We start from the raw sequence: 24,256 nt of genomic DNA, 5'->3' as shown, positions 1-24,256 counted from the left end.
ATCCTTTTTCTTTTCTGATTAGCATTTTTCACTGTTAGAAGGAAATCTGTTAATAAAATAAGACAGATCAATTTGACACAGTAATATAGGTTTAATCGATTTTCAGCTGGGAACAACAGGCAGTCTCAACATAGAGGCCATGACTGAAGTTCAAAGTTCTAGTTCACAAGCAGTGGTATTTATACTGTAAAAAACAAAAAAAAACTATGCTGACAAGTTCAGCATTGACGTAAGCAAGACCAAACAATACAGATAAGATAATAGGGGAGAGGTACCTCTTGACAAGAGCACATACACGATTATTGGTCGCCTCATGGGTGGGTAAGTAACATTGACGTCATTCAGCATCTCTATCTTTCTGCACGACAAGTGATTATATGTTACATGATGCTCACAGTAGCCCTGCCTTGTGCAAATGCTTATCTGACCCTTACACAGTTCCCTCACCAAGATATGAATGATTTGTGGTTTTTAGGACCCTTGAGCTAAGGCAGGATACACCATTTTGGTTCCACCCTGTTCGTGCTAAGTGAAGATTTTTAAAGCGACAATTGGTGCAGCTTTAAAGAAAAACTCTCATTCTAATGTGCCTTGGTCCCCTTGTGTGTTTCAGCACAGCTAACATAACAATGCAGCATGTGTATAAGTTTCCTAAGTAATAAGTGTTTGTTTGTCCTAAATATGACCTGCCTTTTCTATTGAAACCACAGTCTGTCTTTTTTTAGCATGTTATGTATTAAGCCTTTCACTACTACATTGGTTTACATCTTTCCCTAGCCTGTATTTGTATTGGGGTTTGGAAACTTATGTTTGTATGTATGTAATGTATATGATGTGTTCCTATTCTTCCTACATCAACTGTCAAAGATGTTTATCAAAATACATTATTGATCTGGGTTTTTTCTTTTTTTTTTAAACAAATTTTATTGATTTTCAAGGAGAAAACGGGCCGACACACTTTGACCTACAGTGTCAACATTCACAGTAACTGTTTCAGTTCTCAAGTTATGCAGAGTGCACCTCCCCAGAAATTGGCACACAGGATAATATAACACATAATTGCATAGATGAATATGCAGAGGAAAATCTTAACATATCTGAGATATCCGCTCAGAGGATATACAGTTTCTGTATGGTTCCAAGAAATTGAAAAACAAGGAGAAAATGTATTAACATTAACTTACACGACCCTAATCCCAACTAACCTTCTGTGTGATTAATGCATTTGGATAAAGTGTGTAACTATATAGAAAGGCCATAGATAGGAAGGCAGGAGTAGAGAGGGACTCCTCGAAGGGACCGCATGGATTTGTGATCTCACCAACTGAACACGTCATCTCATTGATGCTTATAGTTTCAGTGGCATGCTAAGGGGGCTGGAGGGTGGGGTCAAGGAAATGTATTAGAAGATTCTTGTGCATCTCAGGGGAATGTCTAGCTCTCATCTACCCAGGAACGGAATGTTTCAATATGGGCGTCCCATTTCATGGCTATAGGTTGTTTCCTAAGTTCGCAATATTCTTCACTACCTAAGGTCTGCCCTTCAAGTGTGCAGCAGTGTTTAGCTTCCTCCTGCCAACTAGTTGCAAAGGACACCCGGGGGTATTTTCACTGCATAGTGATTTGTCATTTAGCTAGCAGAAGTGCAAGATATGCAAAGCGGGATAGGGTCTTGGAGGTTTTGGGGTGTGGATAAAATCCCAGTAGACATTGTTCTATTGAGGTCGTGTGGCGGGCCTCCACTATATCCACCAGCACAGTATGTTTGTCAGTCCACTAAGCCTGTAAGGAAAGGCATGACCAAAGCATGTGTACTAGAGGACATGGTAGGCTTGATTTTGTGTAACTTGTCTGCTGTGAAGTAAGCTCTGTGTACCAATGTAAATTGGATGAATTTAAGTCAGGAATGTTTGATCTTGGATTATATGCTTTTCTCTATTTTCTCCTCAAACAAACTTTTGATTACTTTCTTGTGAAGACTGTGGAACATGTAGGTGTCTGGGTGTTATTTAGTAGTCTAAGACTAGCTTAATATTTTGTTTAAATTGGTCAAAGCTCTCTCAACAAGAGCATCTGCAGAGGAAGGGGTTCTGTAAATGTTTTGGTAGCTATTCTGTATACAACATTTTCGAGTTCTTTCTAGATAAGTGTTGGAGAAACGTTTGTGTAACTCACAAGAGTTTGACACCAGAAGTAATAATAATCAGACTGAAAAAGATCTGCGGTCTGAGAACCTACAGTAAGGTAAGTGCCTATAATGACTCTCAAAGTTCCTTACTTGGACCATGAGAAGAGGACTCTTCTCCAGAACCGATAGCCATAAGACAGTCAAGGAATGGCACACATAAGCATAATCTAGTGTGGTTACTCTGCAACATTTCCTCCTGTGTAGCTCACAACCCCGGTTGGAATTACAAATGAAATCTGATATTAATGTGTGTTTTTCGGTCAGTGACTGAGGAGGGTAGACATGGTTGTTTGTTGTTACCCTACGCAGAATATCTTGACCGTTCCTCATTTACTTCATAACCTGCAACTCCAACGTGTGTAGATATTTTAGGGATTGTTGGGTGTGGTCCAACCATCTATTTTTTTTTAATTCCTCACATTGCCAGGTTCTTTTGACACAGCAAGGCCGCAGGGGCTATAGTAGCAATGATTTTGTAGGATTTGCTTTGATGATGGTGCCGATGGGTTGGCTAAATTATGGAGCTAGGCAAGATAGATTATGCATCTTTATGCAGCACGTTCCTTGGCAATATTGGCTCGCTATTTTAAAGGGTTTTTTCATGCTGCAGACGAAATTCGTTTCTTAGGCCACAAACTAAGGTCATATTATATGGAGAAAGTTTTATGTGACTGTTTAATACTGAATACAGCCATCAACAATTAGAAGTTGACCATTACATTTTCGCAAGGTGCATCGGGTATGCTTTGTGTTCTTTCCTGTATTTTTTAGTAACTGCTGATCGACCTAAAAAATGCTTTTGTTGCATCTGGAAACTATGCTGCATATCGTGATTAGATGCCAGTGCTCCCAAGTGCAAAATTATGTGGAAAATGCCACGGCGCAGGATCGCTTAATTCCATGGGCCTGCTTGCAATTAATTAACTAAATAGCTTGACTTTTGTACTATAGTACTTGGTCAAATTTGTAAAGATAAGCACAATATATTTCTTACCTTAGCGGTCAGATTGTAATCTCAATTAAAAGTAAAATGTATATCAAAATGTTGATTTCTGTCAAAGCGTTTCATTGAAGTCCTGACCTTAAGCTGAAGTCCTGACCTTAAGCGCAGGTCTCAGACTCAAATATTATAAGTGAAACAACTGATGACCAAATTTGGTTTGAATATTAACAATGCCCTAATAGGAGAGGCTGATACTGAACGTGTGCACATACATGGTACTAGTTTTAGCTGAAAGAAGGATTGCATGTTTATTTTCTATCCTCCGTGGAGCCGAGACTGCCTGCTGTGACAGGGTAAAATGATCGGTTTCGTTTTTATTACTCTTCAGTGTACGCAGAGGCTAATAACTATATACTGTTACCTTTCTCTGTTGCATATTATTATTAACGCCCACCAGCTACATAAATTCGTGCTTGAAATGGTTTTAGAACCATGTCATGTTTTAAACAAATGGTGAGCAGAAATCCGAGAAGATTATAGCTCTTTAGTTTGAGTTAATTTGTCCATCTACTGACGGCTACCCAGTTATCTCTAAAGTGATTGCCGATTTAAAGTTTTGGTGGTTAGCCCAGTGGTATGTCAGCTCACCAGGTCAGGCCTCCATAGTCTTGGTAGAGGACCGTACACCATGATTAATGACCCTTGTCTGCTTGACGGAGATCTCAACCTTCAGAGCATCCACCAATGGGTGCAAACCATGGCTGCAGGAATATGCAACACGCTTGGAAAAAATTGTTGAAAAGTCAGTGGTCAGTATCAACTTTTGTGATTTAAGAGCCCTTGCGCAAAATTGGCTACCACCTAAACATGGTGGGAAGCTTTGATGTTCCTGTGTCCATTGCTTGACAAAGCTTTGAAATAATTTGGATACTCCAGCAGTTAGCAGTAGGGTGCCAAGACAGAGAGGGCAGAAGTAAAGGATGTCCAGCATAGATCCAAGAGGGAATGAATAATGCCAGATTTTCAAGCTGGTCACCAACATAAATGAGCTGCTTTTAGATCACTTGTATGCAAATGTATTTCATGTGGATCTCCTGAAAATATATCATAAATCAGGCCTCCTGCTTCTAGGCTGGCATAAGTACTCATCTGTGATGGGTCACTCCCCAGTGGCACTGGTTACATGGCGTTGCCGATCCATATTACTAGTATAAAGTTTGTGATGTGCAAAGGTTATGTCCTAGAGGCGTTGAGTTGTGCAACAAGCATTAATTGAGGTCATGCAGGATGCGCAAGCTGTCGTGGCTGTTGTGCCAAGTTGTACAAATCACCAGTGCCACGGTAGTGAAAGGGGTTCCTGTGGTGCTGTGTTGATACTTTTCCCATTGAATGCAGGATTTGCTACTACTCTAGCAAAACAACAAAGCATGAGTACACCTGGAGTCACTGACTATAGTCCAGTGGTCATCAAACAGGGGAGCAGAGTCCCCAGAAGGAGGGGGGCAGTGCAAGTCCACAGACCCCAAATGCCAAACTAGTTCTACAACAATGAAACTCAGACAGGTTTCCTATTGTGGATTTTGTGTACCGTAGTTTTGGCATTTTGAGTTTTTTGGTTTATTTTTTAAGGTGATCGGGGCTTCTATTATACTTTGCCTGTTCTCGATGTAGGCAGTGCCCAGTGAAAAAACAAAAGCACAGTAGGTAGATCTGTTATGCTGAGAAAGCACTTTGCAATTATTTTGATAGGTGCTGCAGACTTATTTTTAATCAGGTTTGCAAAAAAATGTAAAGCAATGTGATATTAGTGTGATTTTGCTAATGTGGAAGCAGAGAGTTGAAGTCTGTATGGGGCTTGAAGGGAGGTAGGGTTTTGGTGTGGGTAGAGTTTCCACCTATCCGAAGTTAAAATACCAGCCATATGATCACGTTTTAGGATTCTGCAAAGGCCTGGGCATGACACTTCAAAAGAATGATACATCAAATCACGTGTATTTATTTTCACCACGATTTTTCTTTCTTACTTTATGTGTCAGGCTTCATTAAGGTACCTCTAGAACACATTCTAAAGTGCCTTCTGCTTATATTTACTAATTAAAATATGTACTGATAATGGGAAAAATAATTGCTTTTGTCAATTTTGTTAAGTCCAGGTAGCAACCAGAGATGTGGGGTGTTATTACTGGTGTTCTGGTAGCCTTGAAGAGACGGTAATGGATTGGATAGGACTTACTGGGGAGAGATGCTGGGTTGAAATTTCAGGAATAGGATTTCAGTACTGGCAGTGATTGATTGGAAATATAAAAGTGCAGGTATGCACTATCCGAGAGTAACTTCACTACGGAGCAGTCTTGGTACTCTCCTGTTATAAGTATTGCACCACTGTTGGGAAGTGCTGGTATTTTTCTCTTGAAATTAAAGAAGTCCATCTAGTCAATATCTGATAGTCTGAAGATGAGCTGGGTATGGCTTCAAAAAAGAGACATCTCGGTGGGGAGTTTTATATGGAGCTTTTCATGAGACATGGATCTGGGGGTTTCGAAGATGGGCCATATATTTTGTGTTGTAGAGTGGTGTCTGAATGTGCTTTGTTCAGTGTGGTCTGGGTAGGGCTTTGCAGGTGGTGTCTGTGTAGTGCTTTGGAAGTCGATATAGGGCTTTGTCTAAGTGGGAGCTTTGTAGATTGAATTTGGATAGACATGTACAGTGTTCAGGATATGATTTTCAAAGGAGGTCTAAATTGGCTTTGAAGACCTAAATATCACTTTTGGCCCAGTGGATTTCTCAATGTTCCCATGATTTAGTAATTCTTGCACCCTGACTCCACCACCTCCATTCAAACTTTTGAGGGAGGTGGGGCTGATTCAAAAACATTGTGCCAAGGGGAGATCAGTATAAAAAAAGTTCGAAGACCAATGCTATAGTCTGATATTATGAGATTGTCAGCCTGATTTCTGCAGAAAAGTTGAGAGTGTTGCATTTTTTGCTTGCAAACCTTTAGCAACTGATGCAGCGGATCTGTCAGATAGGACAGATCCCAACTATAATAGTGATGCAAAGCATACCTGCTGCTTTCCTGGAGTCCAGGGTGTGCTGTGATTTTTAAAGAGTTGAAGTGAGAGGTGTGGTTTCCTTCAACTCTTGGGACAACATTTCTGTTTTACAGTCCAGACGCATATATGCACTCCTTAACCATGTCCATCAGATGAAGAAAAAAGAACGATTCTGCAGATGCTGGCCTTCTTAATGGTGATAGTCGGTTCCCTGACAGGTAGAGACACTGAGCTTGAAAAACGTATTATAAGAATTTGTTGCTGAATATTCTGTAGTCAATGGGCACTTTAAAATGTGAATAGACGGGTCCTGCCTGAAAATATCCTTTCCCCAGCTCATTGGGTCAGAGTAGGTTGCCTGTGGTTCCTGGATTTGATCACGTTAGAGAAGCCAGGTGGCTGAAGGAGCAGTACCTCACAATGGCTCAGGAGCCAGGGCTTGAACCAGGATCAATATGTATGTTTCTAAAATCTGCAATACATCTATTGTTGTAAGTGTGCAACTCTCGTGCAAGCTGAATTTGAGATTAAATCAACTGCGTTGACCTAGCTGTCCTGAGCTCCGATGATTTCACTTCCCTATATGGCCCCTTCATCTGTGTAGCTCCCATTTTGGCATTTTTCGTAATGCGGCAGTGTCAGCATGTCATATATCGCAGTGCACTCATGATCTCGGATGATTTGCCAATATAATTAGAGTTTACCGTAGCGTGGTCAAGAGACGATGCACACCGAGAGTGGTTCCCCCGGAAGTGGGATATTCACAACTAGTACGGAGGAGCTGTCCTAAACTCATTACTATAACTTTTTCTTGGCTTAATGAATAAGGTCCGTCTGCCTAAAGCAAATACTCGGATCGAAAATTAGTTGGTTGCAAAACGTTCCAGAGTGCAGTCACTTGATCTTAACACCACCTTTTTCATCCTATGTTTATTCAAAACATTCGAAACATTCTGCAGTTAGGCGTTAAAATGTAAACTGTGTGTGCCATTCTAGCTGGAAACTTGAAATGCCCCCATACCATAGTAGACTAGCCTTACAGCTCGAAATAAACTGGTTTAAACACGTTCATGGAGAGCAGAGTGAAGGGAGAGACATCTGTACTATCCCAGAGTATTAGATGAGGCCTGAAAATAATAGGTTTAACGGTGTCTGGTTTTCGAAGTCTGCACTGTTTGTTCCTTATTAAATACGTCTGCGTTTGGTCTTTATAGATGCAGACTAACGTTGTTTGATTTATTTCTAATGCTTGCTTAATCATTAGCTACGAGCTAATTAATTTCTCTTGATTTATCGCAGTCAGTGTGAGATGTGCAAGTGTTGCCCCAAGTAACGTACCACGCTGGTGCTGCGCCAACAACACGCTTTGACCATCTCGCTCACGTCCCCTGCTTAATCGAATACCGATAAGTGCAGACTGCAGATCTGCACTTGCTGATAGAGCTCGCTCATCGTTGCAGCAACGCTGATATTCTTCTTTGGGAACGTGGTGGGTGGCAGAGTGGCGGGCCTCCTGGGCAAAGCCAACAGAGGCTTGTTTGAAGCAGTGACCGTTTTTAGAAGGCAACACACCGGGTTGTTTACTTATCGCGCCTTCATTCTGGATAATGTAAAAGACTCTAGGCCGTGAATATTCGTATCTTGGTGAGAGTGGTAGGTAGAGAGGGCTTAAGTTAGTAAATCCCTCTTCCGCCACACAGGTGGTAAAATAGGCCATTTTGACTGTTTTGGAGCCCGGAGCTAAAGATCCTTCTTGCGGGCTAGTAGAATGAAGGGATGGCAAGTGTGGTGCTCCCCACCTGTGGATAAAAAATAGTAAGGTGATGGGTGAAGTGCTTGCAAGAGTTGCGGCCAAAGGCAATCATTCGAGTCTGCCTTCGAGTCCGCTGTTTTTCATCCACTATGCCACTTCAGACAGAGACCAGCCAAATGCAAACCAACATTGGCCCTGCTTCTTCAGGAATCATCCAGCCCAAACTGCCAGCCCAGTCTCCTCTGAACTGGAACATAAGCAACCAAGGGCTCCTCGGCCTCCTTTACTGGGGCGTGAGACGCCCCACTAGAACCCGCTCCACCCGGCTTAGGCCGTGAAGAGACCCAGTAACGTCCCTGCACAGTGCCCACTTTGTCCAAGTGGTTGCAGATGGCGGCCACTGTCACTCAGTTGTGAGGAGCAAGACCTATTTAACATTATTACATTTTTGATCCAGAGCAAGACAAAGAAATGTTTGAAAGAAGGAGAAAGATAGGAAAACAGTGACAGAGATGCAGCAAGGTCGAGAGGGAACCTGCAAGAATGAAATAAAACGTTAATGTAGGGCGCTGCAAAAAGAATGTGTGAAGCGAAATCAAAACTATACACCTTGGATGTTAGGTAATACTGGTATTTGGTAGTTAACGTCTGAAAACACTTTTTGCCCCTGCACTTATTTATAGCTTTTATTTAAATTACACATAGATCCTGAACACAGTGCCTAGAATTTTACCTACTGGCTGGTTTCTGGTTGAGCTGAAATCCCAAAAAGCTTCTCAGCGCCGGGGTAAGGCAGGGAAAGGTGCTCCTTTGCAAATGAGTATTTTTTAAAAGTGGTGCAAGGTTCTGTGGTCCATGTAACTCTGTACTGCTGGGGCTTGTTGTATGACAGTCCATGCAGCGGCTGCATGAAACAATGTTGCAAAGCCCCAAACGACTTTTCCTTTATACAGCTATGACTTCACTGTTTATTTATCTATTATGGCGGGTCCTCCTGCATGTGGCCAAGCATAGGCTAGCTTGCGAGTGAACTGGTGTCATAACCGCTTAAACAACGCTGAAGCTGCTTGTTAGACGTCAGTTTTAAGCTACTGCAAAAATAGGTGACTGCCTAAGTGTAGAGGCCGTACACAGTTTGTCATACTGGACAGGCATAACTCATTCTTGGTCCAGCATTTTCTTACACTTCCCCGATTAACCAGCTCTGTCTCACCACGTACCCCTTTAGACTGTACACCTCAAGGTCAGCAGAAACCTTTCGTACCTGGATATCATGTTTGTTCTAATGAAGTATTTACCCTGTACCAAGTGGAACAGCATTTATCCTTGAGTCGCAACCTATAGAGGAGCATGTCAGACAGGCTTCTAGGGTGTTCTTTTCCTAGTGGATGCACTTCAGGATCGCCGAAATTTCAATTCCCAGAAGCATGTTCATATGAATCTGACCGCATACGGTGAGGATCATACGTGTGACTGTCCTGCTTGGGATCCATTTCTTTCTTTCTATATTTTTCTGTAGCACTACTGCAACAGGCTGTATTGGAGTGTATTTCATAGAATAGACAAAATATGAGATCATTAGTGTGTAGAAGATGGAAAGAAGTGTAGGAAATGTAGAACAATGCGTGCAGAGACGAAAAAAACAGCTGAAAGAAATACCCAGGGATAAATAATATAGAGGGAAAAACAGGGAAAAGGACCCTCACTGAACCCACAGCAGTATAGAGTGGGGAAGGGCAGTGTTTGGGGATACAACATGACCTCTATCTTTGTTCGGAGTCTTTCTCTGGTTGACTTCCACACACAAGTGAACTGTTTTCTTATCCTAGATACATTTTGAAAATATGTGTCTCTGGATCTTTTTTACCTTATTGGAAAGAAAAGATGCCTGGGGAAGATATTAACATGATCAGCACGAAATTCAAGATGGTCGCAGCTGCCCCGGAGAATGATTACTTTAGGGATTGGATCGTGAAAAGTTTCAGAATTTCCAAGTGAAGAGTGGTTTCGCTTCTGGAATCTTTTGTGCTTCCTGAGATTTTCAGTAGATCTGCTAGATAACTTGGATTACCTGGGCGGAGCGTTTTGAAGATGGGTCAGCTGATTGTTAACTTTATCTAGACCTCTAATAGAAGGGAATGTAGAGCCCTGAAAATTGTGGAGATGTGGTTTGTGAGAAATGGGGTCTCTAGTTGGCAGAGGTATACATCCTTGTCCAAGTGTGGACCACAATTCTAGTCTGGGTAAGTCACAACACAACCAAAAGTATCCTGTGCTCACCCTCTGGTAGCTTGGCACAGAACAGGCAGGCTTAACTTAGAAGGCAATGTGTAAAATATTTGTGCAATAACTCATACAGTAACACAGTGAAAACACCACAAAAATTAATCACACAGGTTAATATTTATCTGTATACAATAAGGTCAAAACAACAATAATCTAACAAGCATAAGTTGAAATATAACTTTTTAAAGATTTTAAAGCGTCTCAATCCTTAAGAAACAGTTGTTGTTTCTTTGTAACACACAGTACCTGGGATGTATAAAAAAAAACGACCCCCGGGGACTGCAGAGAAGGAGATGCATGGAAAAATAAGGTAATGTGTTGAATTTTCCAGCGCAGCACAGATGATGCGTTGTTTCTTTCCACGCTGCAAGGTAATGCATGGATTCCCAGGAGCGCAGCCTTAGTTCCTTACTGCGATGCTGGGATATTTTGACGCCCAGGGGCTATGCGTTGAAAATCCTTGACTCGCTGGGAGAAGGCGCAGGCTCTGCGTTGATCCAGTCGGCGATGCAGTAAAATTTCAGCCGCAAGGCAGGCGTTGCGTTGGATTTTTGGTTGCGAAGTCTGCTCTGTGTAATTCTGGTCAGCGGTGCAGCGATTTCCCATCCACAGTGCAGGTGCAGCCTCGATTTCTGCAGCCCTTGCATCGATTTTCCGACTCAAGAGGATTTCCTGAAGAGGTGAAGTCTTTGTTGGCTCTGAGACTTCAGAAACAGGAGGCAAGCTCAATCCAAGCTCTTGGAGAGCACTTTAGGAGGAAGGCAGAGTCCTCCCAGCAGAGTCAGGAGTACCAGGCAGCAGGCAACAAGCAGGAAACCAGTCCTTCAGCAAAGCAGTCCAGATAAGTCCTTTGGGCAGCCAGGCAGTCTCTCTGACAGAGGCCAGGTGTAGGTCCAGAAGTGTTTGATTTGGTGGGGGTCAGAGACCCAGTTTATATACCCAAATATGTCTTTGAATTGGAGGAAACTTCAAAGAGTGGTTTTGAAGTGCACAAGTTCCTCTTTTTGCCCAGTTCTATCTGCAAGGATCTCTGTGGGGTGTTATCAGTCCTTTGTCTCAGGGCAGGCCACTGGCCTTTAAAGTGTAAGAGAGTGCACCTTCACCCTTCCTGCCCAGGGAGACCTCTTCAGTATGCAGATGTGACGAGTGTCCTGTGTTTATTGTTGTCTGGGTGGAATGCACCAGGGGAGCTGTCAAACAGCACAGGCCAGATGAGGATTGGAGACAGGGCTGTAAGTTACAGATGGCAATAAGTGCAGAGAAATGCCCACTTCCTAAAAGTGGCATTTCTAAAATAGTAATATTAAATCCAACTTCACCCATAAGTAGGATTTTCTATTACCATTCTGGAAATATCAAACATGACAGGGCTACTCCTTCCAGATCAGAATCTACCAATTAAAAGTAAAGGAGGGCAGTGCTATTGTTAGTCTATGAGAGGAGCAGGCCTCACAGTAGTGGAAAATGAATTTGAGTTTTTCACTGCCAGGACATGTAAAACACATAGGTACATGACCTGCCTTTTAATTATGTAGCACCCTGCCCTATGTATTACCTAGGGCCTACCTTAGGGGTGACATATGTAGAAAAGGGAAATTTAAGGCTTGGCAAGTTGAAGTAGTAGTGAAACTGTACACACAGGCCTTGCAATAGCAGGCCTGAGGCATGGTTAAAGGGCTACTTAAGAGGGTGGCACAATCAGTGCTGCAGGCCCACTAGTAGCATTTAATTTACAGGCCCTGGGCATCTGTAGGACTTTGCTAGGGGCTTGCAGCCACATAAAATATGAAAATTGGGTAGGATCCAATGTTAAAATGTTACCATATTTAGGGGAGAGTGCATATGCACGTTAGCACTGGACAGCAGTTGTAAGGTGTGCAGAGTCCTAAATCCAGCAAAAACACGGTCAGAAAAATGGAGGGAGGCAGGCAAAAAGTTGGGTGGTGACCACCTTAAGGCTGCTGTGTCTGACATGGTTGAATTTATTTATTTTTCTGAAATCAACTGCATAGTGGAATGTGGTATCATTTGTATTGGTATGTTCTTTGGTGTTGCTGGTATCGATCCTGAAAACGACTAGTGCATAAGCGACTGTCTTCATTTGCTCTTTGGTGTTTAGATGCTGTATTCATTTTAATTGTTGCATTCAGAAATTTGACAACTGTGACAGTTTATTGATGTGAGGGATCTGAGATGGTGAAAAGTACATCAGAAATACCAACGATTTCAAAGTTGCTGAAAGTGTTGGTGAAAAGCCTTTCATTTTTAGAACTGCTAATTGGTTAGAGTCTGCTCTTTTATTAAATTTGTAGAGATTTGTATGAATTAAATTTTTTGAGGATTTAATTGTAGGCAATTGGGTGACATTTGCTGATGTAATTTCATTACTCTGTTTTGTAGGGTATCAATGTATTTTATCTAAGAGATTTTAATGTAGAATTGCATATCATGTACATGTTGAAGAAATTCAGTTTTTCCAGTAGCAGACCAAAAGGTCCTTAATACAGATTAAATAGCACAGGTGATAAAGTTGAGCCTTGTAGGTCACCGCAATTAACACATTCTAGTTAGGAATTGTAGTTTCCAACTTTAAATAAATTGTAAATCAACCAAGTATAAAGGATCTGAACAAGTTGAATTCAGTGTCCATTCAACAGTCTAGTATTTTCAGGGGCTTGTCATGGTCAACTGTGTTGAATGTAGCAGCTATGTCTAACAAGGCCAGAAGGAACGTCTCCCCATCTTTGTAGCTGTGGTTGTTGTTTATGAGGATTTTTATATTAAGCAATTTGGTTTAATTGCTGTTGTAACCCACAAACCCGTTGAAACAGGTTGAATATTCTTTTATTTTAAGTATTATCCAATAACGCCAACACCTCCGTATATCCTTAACTCCAGTACCAACTGACTCCCCGGCATTCCAATCCGTCCCAACATTCCCTCATACCTCACACATTCTCTCCTACCTCACAGCATTCTTTCCGAAACACGCTATATTACATTTCACATAATATAACACATCTTCCCCTTATCTAATGAACAAAAAAAAAAACAATAAATGCAATCTACTTCATAATATAATCTTGTAAATAAGCCGGTTGTTTGATAATTCGACCTTGTTTACTCTTGTAGGGTTCATTCCCCCTAGCTTGTCCAAAACAATTATCAAAAGCATTGGCATCCTCACATGTGGAACTCCCCTCTTCAGGTTCATTTCTAACTTCTTCTCTAGTTGTGGCGTGAACGCCGGCACCCTGTATAGCGTCTAACCAAGAATAATTCCTTGTCGAATCTTTTTCCAACATTGTTGATTTCTCTTTACACTTTACAAAACAACTCGTGCCAAACCCGTCCATCATTCAATTTGGCCGAATTCTTATAAACTTCAATAGTTCTAGGTTCAGAATATTTGCTTTCTCCTTTCTTAACTTTACTTGGTAGTTTAACACGAACTATTTCGCCCTTCTTTAAACTAATTTCCTTAGCTCTCTTCTTATTGTCCACATAACTTTTATAGTTCTCCTGAGCTTTTTGAACTTTCCTTTTCACTCCAGAGGGAGACCATTTCTTCAGTCTGGAATTATTTAGCCAACCTTGATTGTCCTTCATAAATGGTATTCTTCCCCTCATAATGGTAAAAGGACTGGAACCAGTCACTGTTGGGGTAGTTCTATACATCCAAATCATTTTTTTAATACTGGATTTCCAATTAACATTTTTATATTTAGCTAGCTGTAACTAGTCTTTAATAACCCGATTAAATCTCTCTACTTCTCCATTCCCACTTGGATGATAAACAAATGCTAATTTGTGTTCAATGCCATTCCTTTTTAGAAATTCTTCCATTTCCCCACTTTTGAATTGGACACCATTGCCAGTAATCATTTTTTTAGGCAATCCCTCCCTCTGGAAAAGTTCATCCAAAAACAATAAGATATTCCCTGAATTGGCCTTATTAACTAACATAACTTCTGGCCACTTCGAAAAATAATCAATAGCCACTATTATGTACCATTCTTCGTTTTCCTCAATAATAGGGCCCATAATATCTACCCCGATAACTTCCCATGCCATCTTAGGACATGGAAAAGGATGTAACATTGGCTTTAAAGGGACCATAGATTTATCTGCATTCAAACACAAATCACAATCCATAATAATCCTCTCAATTTCTATATCCATGCCTGGCCACCAGTAATGTTCCTTGATCTTCAATTTAGTTTTGACAATAACCTAAATGTCCTTCATGGCTTATCTTGACAATAGTATGTCTCAACTTTTTTGGTTGTAAGATCCTATCGCCCCTCACAACATTGTTTTGAATCACTGATAATTCATTATGTAACTCCAACAAGTTAATTAATTCAGCATTAATCTCCTTTTTCTCTGGCCAACCACTTTGGATATTCTCCCTTAAAGTAGACAAGAATTGATCCTCCGAATTTGCTTCTTCCCAAACCTTGCTACTAATAGCATTCCATTCTGTACAGCCTGTCCATGCTACATTGTCCTCTTCTGAATCTTCCACAACTTCCACAAGTGGTAACGGCAACCTACTCAAGCAGTCCGCAATTTTGTTTTTAACCCCTGGTACAGACACTAACTTACATCTGAAATCCAAGAGCCTTATAGACATCTTAGCTTTCCTTGAAGTTGCTTTAATAAGACCTTCAGTAGATAACACCTTTAATAAGGGTTTATGATCACACCTCACTTCAATATTGAAACCCCACAAAAAAACTTCTAAAGTGCTCTAAACCCCATACAACTGCTAGAATTTCTTTCTCTATGACTGAATATCTTTCTTCAGTAGGAGAAAATGCCCTAGAGGCAAAAGCTATGGTGACCTCTTCACCACTGAATTTGTTTTGACTTGAGACCACACCAATACCCTTATTACTTGCATCAGTAGTCAGAATAGAAACAAGTTTAGGATCAAAGCCTGATAATGTTTTCCCTAAGCAAATTTCCTGCTTTATTCCTTCAATATCCCTTTGAAGAGTACATGTCCAGACAAACTTACACTTTTCCTTCAAAAGTTGTCTCATATTAAATGTTTTTTCTGAAAAGTTCCTGACAAACTTAGCATAAAATTCCACTAGTCCAAGGGAGGATCTCAAATCATCCTTATTACTAGGTGCTGGACCATCTTTAATAGCTGTCAATATTTATTATTTAGGTTTAATGCCACCTGCAGTAATTTCATGTCCTAAATAGTTTAACTGCTGAGCACCAAATTTGCATTTCGAAAACTCAGCTGTCAATCCCTTGTCACTCAAAATATGTAACACCTTATCAACCCTGAGAATCTTGTTGTTCCTTACACTCTCCCATAATTAGAATGTCGTCTTGAAAAAAAAAATCACACCCACAGTGTCCTTGAATAGCTTGTACATCAATTTCTGGAAAACTGCTGCAGCAAAGGCCAACCCAAAAGGCATACGGACATAGCGATAGCACCCTTGGGGAGTCATGAATGCAGTTAAGTTTTTACTATCATCATGTAGCTTAACTTGGTGATAAGCTGAGGATAAATCTATGGACGTAAACCATTTTATGTCCTTTGTTAAAGCAAGCATTTCATTTATCTTTGGCAAAAGGAATTTCTCCACAGCAATGTTGTTATTCAATTCTCTCAAATTAATGCACAAACGGATTTTCCCATTAGCCTTACGTACAGCCACCAATGGGGAAATCCATTCTGATGCATTAACTTCCTCAATAATACCCTTTTTTAAGAGAGTCTAGCTCCTTTCCAACCTCCTCTCATCACCCAAGGTATGTTTCGGGATTTATGTACCTTTGGAACAGCATTATCCTTTAATATGATTTTATGTGAGAAGTCCTTAAGAATGCCAATTTCTCCAGAAAACACTTCTGGAAACCTGTTATTTAGGTTGATTACCGTACGTTCCATGTCACATACCACCCTTACTTGTTCCACACTATTTGGATCTAAGACAATATTCAATTCTCTTTGATCCAACCATCCTAGAACTGCCGGTCCTTCTTCAGCTATTTACAATTTCCCTAGGGTTCTTCTACCCTTGAATTAAAAAATATCTTTCCTATAACCAATCATAGGTATAGCTTCTTCTGTGAAGCTTTCTGGATTAACATCCGAAGGATACAAAGCAGTTCCAAGAACGTTGAAAAAAATTTCTTCCCACAACTTCCTATTGATTATTGTGAATGGAGAACCAGAATCAGCAACAATAAAAATTTCCACTCTTCCCTAACAAATTTTGCAAACTGATTTGTTTCTGGATTGCATGTTAAGATGTTTGATTCAAAAATCTTCCTCAAGATTTAATTCCTCAACTTCTCCACAGTTAAAAATATTAATATTGCTGTTAACACCCAAAACACATTTGTGATCTGTTGAGAAAATACTAGTATCAGATCCTGACTACGAATTAGATTTGTTGTGAATTATAGACACTTTTCTACCTCTTCTACAAACTTTAGCAAAATGACCCTTAAAACCACAACTTGCACAAAGTTGGTCTCAAGCAGGGCACTTTTTGTGAAATGCTGGATGTTCTTTACTCTCACATCTATAACATCTATTGTCAGTTTTACTCTTTTCAATCTGTTGTTTTTCACGCTTATACACATCCTTACTATTCTTATTCCTTCCTTTACTTACAACGTCATTCTGAGATTCCTTGTTTTCAACTATCAAAGCCTTAGCACACTTATTAGATATTTCGGCTTTTTTGACTAAAGCAATGACTGTCTAGCTGTGACTCACTATGAACCCATAATCTTTCTTGAATATGGTTATTGTTTACATGCATAATAATCTGATCTCGTATCAGTTCATTATGTAAAACACCAAACCTACAAGTTATTGCTAGTTTTTTAAGTTCAGAAACATATTCCTCTATGGACTCCATTTTCCCTTGTTTCCTACAAAAAAAATAAAATCTGTCAATTGCAATACAGACAGACGTGGAATAATATTTGTCTAAATCCTCCAAGGCATACATGAAAACATTAGAGTCACCATCTTGTCGATCCTTCTTATCCGCAGAATTATATACCTTACGACCTTGTGGCCCAAGGCAGTGTAATAAAATTTTCTTTTTTTTTAAACTGGAGATAGGTTTTCATCTTCTATAGTTTCCAAGTAATTTAGAAAGTATTCCTTCCATTCCTGCCACTTAACCTGTGGTTCTCCTGGAGAGCTCAAAAATGGTTGTGGTGGAGTGAGGGTAAATGTCTGAGCTACACACATTTTAACCCGAAATGTAAACTAAATACCCTCAAGATGGCCAACAAGTATAACCACTTCAAAAGATAATTTGTCGCACTAGAAGCTCAGCATGGAGTAGAGACAGGAAGTTGACACACAATACACCACACGGCGTGTGTGCCGTTGGAAGTGACTTGATGAAGTTCAATCCGTGTGTGAAGCAACACGTCTACAGCTGGTAAGGTCTGCAAAAATGATTCCTCTTGGTAAATTCGACATGCGCGACTGCACAGGAGCACAAGGAAACGGGCTGAAGTGGTGTGTGCTGTTGCGCGAAGCTTCTTGGCAAACAAACGTTGCGCGCGATTCCTCTTTGTTAATTCGCCGCACGTGACCTCACACAAACCCGAGGAAACAGGCTAAGCTTGTGTGTGTTGTCGTTCAAATCAAACGTCGCGCGCACTTAAAACAGTAACTGCCATCCGGAGATGCGCTCGCCTGTACCCAAATTTCAGGCATGCAACATCCCAGCAAAAGCCGCCACAATAATGCGGAGTTACACCAGTCAAATCCAGTCTCTTCCAAAAATAACAGGGGGAGTGTTTTCGCGCTACGTACTCACTACATGGTAAATCCTTGAAATTCCCAAAGTGGCAGGACATAAGACTTAAAATCCAGGGTTCTTCTCTTCAAGTCGTCGTCAAAAATTTTGTTGTAACCCACGAACACGTTGAAACAGGTTAAATATTCTTTTATTTAAAGTATTATCCAGTAACGCCAACACCTCCGTATATCCTTAACTCATGTACCAACTGACTCCCTGGCATTCCAATCCATCACAACATTCCCTCATACCTCACAAATTCTTTCCTACCTCACAGCATTCTTTCCTAAACACACTATATTACATGTCACATAATATAACAATGGCCCAATCTGATCCAGATTGAGATGAACATAGTATTGAGTTACACACAAACCTAAACAAATGCGGGATGAGAGGAGAGGTAACGGTCTATGGGTACAGCTTTCCTACTATGGTATCCCAAACCTATGCACTATAGAAATGGTGTGAGACTGCTACTACCAGGTAGCCACCTAATGTGTTAAAGGTCCATCTCCCACTCTTAACAGGAAGCTTCATCATCGGGTCTCATCCTAGCATCATGAATACCAGGATGTGCTCAACCTCAGTGGAGGGAGAACTTTGATAATTCTTGGATGTAAGTGGATCTAAAGATGCTTAAAAATATGTCAAGACTACCCATGTATCCACTGAGTTTTGGTGCCTGTGGTATGGTTAAAAGTAGAAGAAAGTGGGTGCTGCTGGGTTTTATTTATGTATAATTATCAGCGCATATAGGTCCACAGCTTTCACCAAGACTCACTGTTAACCCCTAGAAATCAGTAGTACTAGTCGTTTCCCAAGATGTCAAAGTACTGGCTTGCTTAGGTAGTATAGTACACACAAGTGGTATTGAAACTAAGCCTATAACTTTTAGGCTGCATAAAAGTAGGGAGGGGGCATGCCTCCCTAGTCAGACCTTCTTCAAGTCTAGTATTCCTCGAAAACACCTAAAAGTTAGTGCTATACAGAAGTTCAGAATGGTGACACACTCTGAAATGTTCAAAACCTTAGCTGAATTACATCTCCCTTTGCACTTAAGTGACCCAATCCAGGTCGCCCTGCTGTAAAAAAAAAAAATTATTAAAAAAAATCAACAAAGTGATATTGCTTCTCTGAACTAACTAAACAAACGCCTGTCAGAGGAGTTAAACTTTGGTCAAGTGAAAACCTTATTAAAATAAGAATGGACAGGTCATCTGGACTTATTCCTTGTGTCAATACATAATGTTTTTCACAAAAGCAATGAAATTTATTGTTGCAACACAACATACAGAATTTGTTGGAGTAAACAACTTGTGCAACGATTATGAAATCAGGAGAGGATGCTGCACCGTACATAATCATGGATAAAGTCCTATAAATTCTGGATGAAAAGTGTTCAGGCCTGCTCATTCTCTTCAACCTGTTGGCAGCTTTCGACATGGTCAACCATCCCACTCTCCTAAACATTGTTAAAGAAAGAATAGGCTTCAAAGCCTCAGTTCTCAACTGGTTCCAGTCATACTTGGAAAATAGTTTTATTTGTTGACAGGTATCAGTCTCCGTTTCCAAACTCTTGCACTTGAACCAGGGGTTCCACAAGTCTCCATTCTCTACCCTAAACATTTTAACCCTTATATGGCACCTCTTCGCTTCCTCCTGAGATAACAGGACATTTCATCCAAGTTCTATGTAGACGACACCCAGCTACGTCTACAAATCTCTTTGAGAGAAGATACTATTTTACTATCTTCGATCCTTCAAACACATCATCCTAGATGACCATATAACATCTGAAAGTAAACCCTTTGAAAACAGAATTTCTGATTATCTACCCACCACATTGTAAAAGGGCAAATGTAAAAAAAATGGGGGCAGGGAGCCTCACTCAGAACAACCACCATCCTTGTCAGGGTGAACCACAAAATTCACTAAATTAATCTGTCATTTACCCCCTGGAAGCTTGGCACAAAGCAGACAAGCTTAAGTAGAGGCAATGTGTACAATATTTATGCAGCATGAATATCCAGTAGTAGATTCAGTACAAGTTCTAGCTGAAAAAAAGCAACGATCAAAGTCTAAAACAGCAGCAAAAGGGTGAGAAACACAATGACAAATAAGTGAACAAATGTGTTGTGATCACCTGGGAATTCCTTCTTATATATGATTCAACAAGGAGCTGAAATCACCGGAAAATATTTCACTTATCTTAGTTAGAGAACCTCACAATGCCGCCACAAAAAGGCAAGTTTGAAAGGCTAGTCCAGTTCTTTTCCTGAAACTCATGGTGTCGGTTTTGTACATGAGAAGAATAAATTTGACATCCTTTGCCTAGCACTGAACTCCACAGTCTCCCCCTACTCTCCTGGCACAGCTCACGGAAATCTCCTTTGGGAGGCTCGAATTGCCAATATACCGAAATGGTCTAGTTGGTGCTGACGCTTAACCATGTGTTACGTTTGGCTTCCAGCAACATGCTGTCTGACTGCATGAAGAGCAAATTATCTTCTCCTGAACGCTTGCAATCTCTAGTAAACTCTTCGTTCAGATGTAACATGATTCTTTTGTCCTGGGCACAGCACCCTTTTGCATGCACATGCAGGATTTGCAGTCATGGAAACTATGGCTCCCGGGTATCACGAAAAATAATTATTGGACTACTTATTATTTTATGTTCAGGAATTGCTGTGGAATAGATGGCTTTATAACCAAAATATCTAAAAGTCTTGCTGTTAAATAAAGTGCTTGCTGCTATTATATTCCGAAAATTTACTTGGTGGTGATACCACATTATTCCCCTCCCCCTCTCCCCCCTGTGACCAGTCGAACCCCATCAATATGATCACTTGGGCCGCACATTTCTTTCCTTGGCTGCATTCATTCCCAAATAAAGACAGAAAACGTAAAGTTTATTTTCTTTGCTGTTTTTGGCAGGAACATGGATTGGATGAGAACAGCTTATTCATTTAAACTGGGAAGTATTTCCTAAAACAGGGCCGATTCCAACAGTTAGAAGCCTAAAGTAACAATGGAAGATTCAACGAATGGCATTTGAAATTATAATACAAATCTAACATAATAACTTAACCATGACATGGCGTTCAGTGCTTCCAGTAGATGGACAATCTAAAGCACATGGCTTGGGTTACTCTGTAGTTTCTCTGCTCACATAACTGCTGTCACAGATAGCATTAGCTTAAGGAAACAAGCACTGACAAAGTCGATAGGTCCCACCTATGCAAGAGCTGTTGGCTTTGCCTATAAGGTTTAGCACACCAGCGTGACAGCTGTTGAGCATGGCTAAAAATTTGTGTGGTAAAGGAGAGTGGCATGAAGTGTTGTAAAGATGAGTAGAATGGAGTGTTATGGAGTGGTGTAGAGTTGAGTGTAGTGAAGGTGAGTATCATGGAGTAGCATGGAGGGTGTTGTAGAGTAGAAGGGCGTAGAGTAGAGTTGTGTGGCGTAGATTGTCAGAGTGGGAGGGTCAGAGTGGAGTGGCGCAAAGGGCGTTGTGTAGAGTGGAGTAGAGTGTTGTAGAGTGGCATAGAAAACAGTAGATAGTCATGAAGTGGAGTAGTGTAGGAGAGTGGAATAGCATAGAGCAGCGTAGAGTGTTGTAGAGTTAAGTGGCGTAAAGTGTCATGGAGTGGATTGGCATAGAATGGAGTTGTGTGTTGAAGAATAGAGTGGAGTAAAGTGGCATAGAGTAGCATTGTGGGAGTTGCGTAGAGCATTGTAGTTGGAGTAGTGTGGCATAGAGTGGAGTAGAGGTGTAGAGCTTTATCAAGAAGAGGATCATAGAGTGGGGTGTCGTAGAGTGGCCTACAGTGAAGTGGTGTAAAGTGCAGTCAAGCAAAGTAGAGTGCTGTGGTGTAGAGTGCCTTGGTTGAGTAAAGTGGTGTCGAGTGCACTGACTTAGAGTGGTGTGGCGGAGTAGAATAGATAGTTTCTGAGTAGAGTGAAGTGGCTCAGAGTGGGGTGGTTCAGGGTAGCGTGCAGAGGTGTAGAGTAGAGAGGTGTAGAGTGTAGTGGAGTGCAGTGGTGCAGAATAAGTTAGAGTGGCATGGAGTGATTCAGTGTAGGGCCTAGTTTGTAGTAGAGTGGTGTAGAGTTGAGTGTTGCAGAGAGCATTGATGTAGAGTACAGAGTGCCTTAGAGTGCAGTGCCATAGAGCACAATTGTGTTAAAGTGGTGTAGCTTTCAGTGGTGTAGCATGCAGTGTTGTAGAGTGCTATGGTGCAGAGTAGAGTGGCAGCAAGTTCAGTGGCAGAGCGAAGTCTTACAGAGCAGAGTTGCGTAGAGTACATTGGTCCAGAGTAGAGTGGCACATAGTAGAATAGAGTGGTAATGCATGCAGTTACGCAGAGTGTTGCAGAGTAGTGTCGTAGACTGCAGTGGTGCAGAGTAGTTGGCACAGAGTGCAGTGGCGCCGTGTGCATTGATTTTGAGTAAAGTGGTGTTGAGTGTATTGGCACATGATGTGTCGATTTAAAGTAGAGTGGCGTAGAGGGCAATGGTTTAAAGTAGCGTGGCTTAGAGGGTAGTGGTTCAGAGTAGGTTGTTTCAGAGTAGAGTGAAGTGGTTGTAATGATATTTGTGTTTTGACCACTGACTCCACGTTGCACTTAGCCTAGCAGCACACCATCACATGAGTGACCACCAGCTTCAATTTGCCTATTGACTTTATTTTAGCATTAGCCATCGCCACGTTAAAAGCTGCGAGTATTTTCCCATGCCCACGTTATACAATGTGCTTTTTGTTCATGTTTTTATTCTGCCTGTCTGTGTGTTCTTTCTCACCAAGGGCTAGGACATAACATGGAGGAGTCAGTCAGTCAGCAAGACAAGAATGTACTAGGATGATGTTTATGGTACGGCAGGGAACGGTTTAGTTTTGGGAGGGACACCTTGGGAAACTGGCCGGTTCCAAAGGGTTTCTTTCAAAGCTGACCTGAAGTAGCTTTTGAATAACAGGGAGTGGGGGAGGTTTTGTAGAACTCTTCCCTCTGGCTTGTTTAAGTTATATAAAAGACCCAGGTTTGGCAGTAGGAGATTCAGAAACTTCATTCAAGATTCTGACGTCACATGCCTGACACCCCATGAGGGTAGATATCGCTCTCTCTCTCTCTCTTCAGCAGCTAATCTCAGAGTCTATGGCTTGAAGCTACTGAGAGAAGGATGAACGACCATATGACTTTTTACTAAATATTTTGCTTTGCATTGTGTATGAGTATATACAGGGAGTGCAGAATTATTAGGCAAGTTGTATTTTTGAGGATTAATTTTATTATTGAACAACAACCATGTTCTCAATGAACCCAAAAAACTCATTAATATCAAAGCTGAATATTTTTGGAAGTAGTTTTTAGTTTGTTTTTAGTTTTAGCTATGTTAGGGGGATATCTGTGTGTGCAGGGGACTATTACTGTGCATAATTATTAGGCAACTTAACAAAAAAAAATATATACCCATTTCAATTATTTATTATTACCAGTGAAACCAATATAACATCTCAACATTCACAAATATACATTTCTGACATTCAAAAACAAAACAAAAACAAATCAGTGACCAATATAGCCACCTTTCTTTGCAAGGACACTCAAAAGCCTGCCATCCATGGATTCTGTCAGTGTTTTGATCTGTTCACCACCAACATTGCGTGCAGCAGCAACCACAGCCTCCCAGACACTGTTCAGAGAGGTGTACTGTTTTCCCTCCTTGTAAATCTCACATTTGATGATGGACCACAGGTTCTCAATGGGGTTCAGATCAGGTGAACAAGGAGGCCATGTCATTAGATTTCCTTCTTTTATACCCTTTCTTGCCAGCCACGCTGTGGAGTACTTGGACGCGTGTGATGGAGCATTGTCCTGCATGAAAACCATGTTTTTCTTGAAGGATGCAGACTTCTTCCTGTACCACTGCTTGAAGAAGGTGTCTTCCAGGAACTGGCAGTAGGACTGGGAGTTGAGCTTGACTCCATCCTCAACCCGAAAAGGCCCCACAAGCTCATCTTTGATGATACCAGCCCAAACCAGTACTCCACCTCCACCTTGCTGGCGTCTGAGTCGGACTGGAGCTCTCTGCCCTTTACCAATCCAGCCACGGGCCCATCCATCTGGCCCATCAAGACTCACTCTCATTTCAGCAGTCCATAAAACCTTAGAAAAATCAGTCTTGAGATATTTCTTGGCCCAGTCTTGACGTTTCAGCTTGTGTGTCTTG

General features: G+C 41.1%; 1 protein-coding gene across 1 annotated transcript in view; it reads left to right on the top strand.

The window, feature by feature from the left end:
• The window catches only part of HIBCH (3-hydroxyisobutyryl-CoA hydrolase), a 671,455-nt gene that overhangs the window by 300,817 nt on the left and 346,382 nt on the right, over positions 1–24,256 (top strand). The window lies entirely within an intron of this gene.

This window comes from Pleurodeles waltl, chromosome 3_1, assembly GCF_031143425.1.
Source record: "Pleurodeles waltl isolate 20211129_DDA chromosome 3_1, aPleWal1.hap1.20221129, whole genome shotgun sequence".
Taxonomy (NCBI): domain Eukaryota; kingdom Metazoa; phylum Chordata; class Amphibia; order Caudata; family Salamandridae; genus Pleurodeles; species Pleurodeles waltl.
The sequence above is the reverse complement of the archived record's forward strand: the minus strand, read 5'-3'. Positions and strand labels throughout refer to the sequence as shown.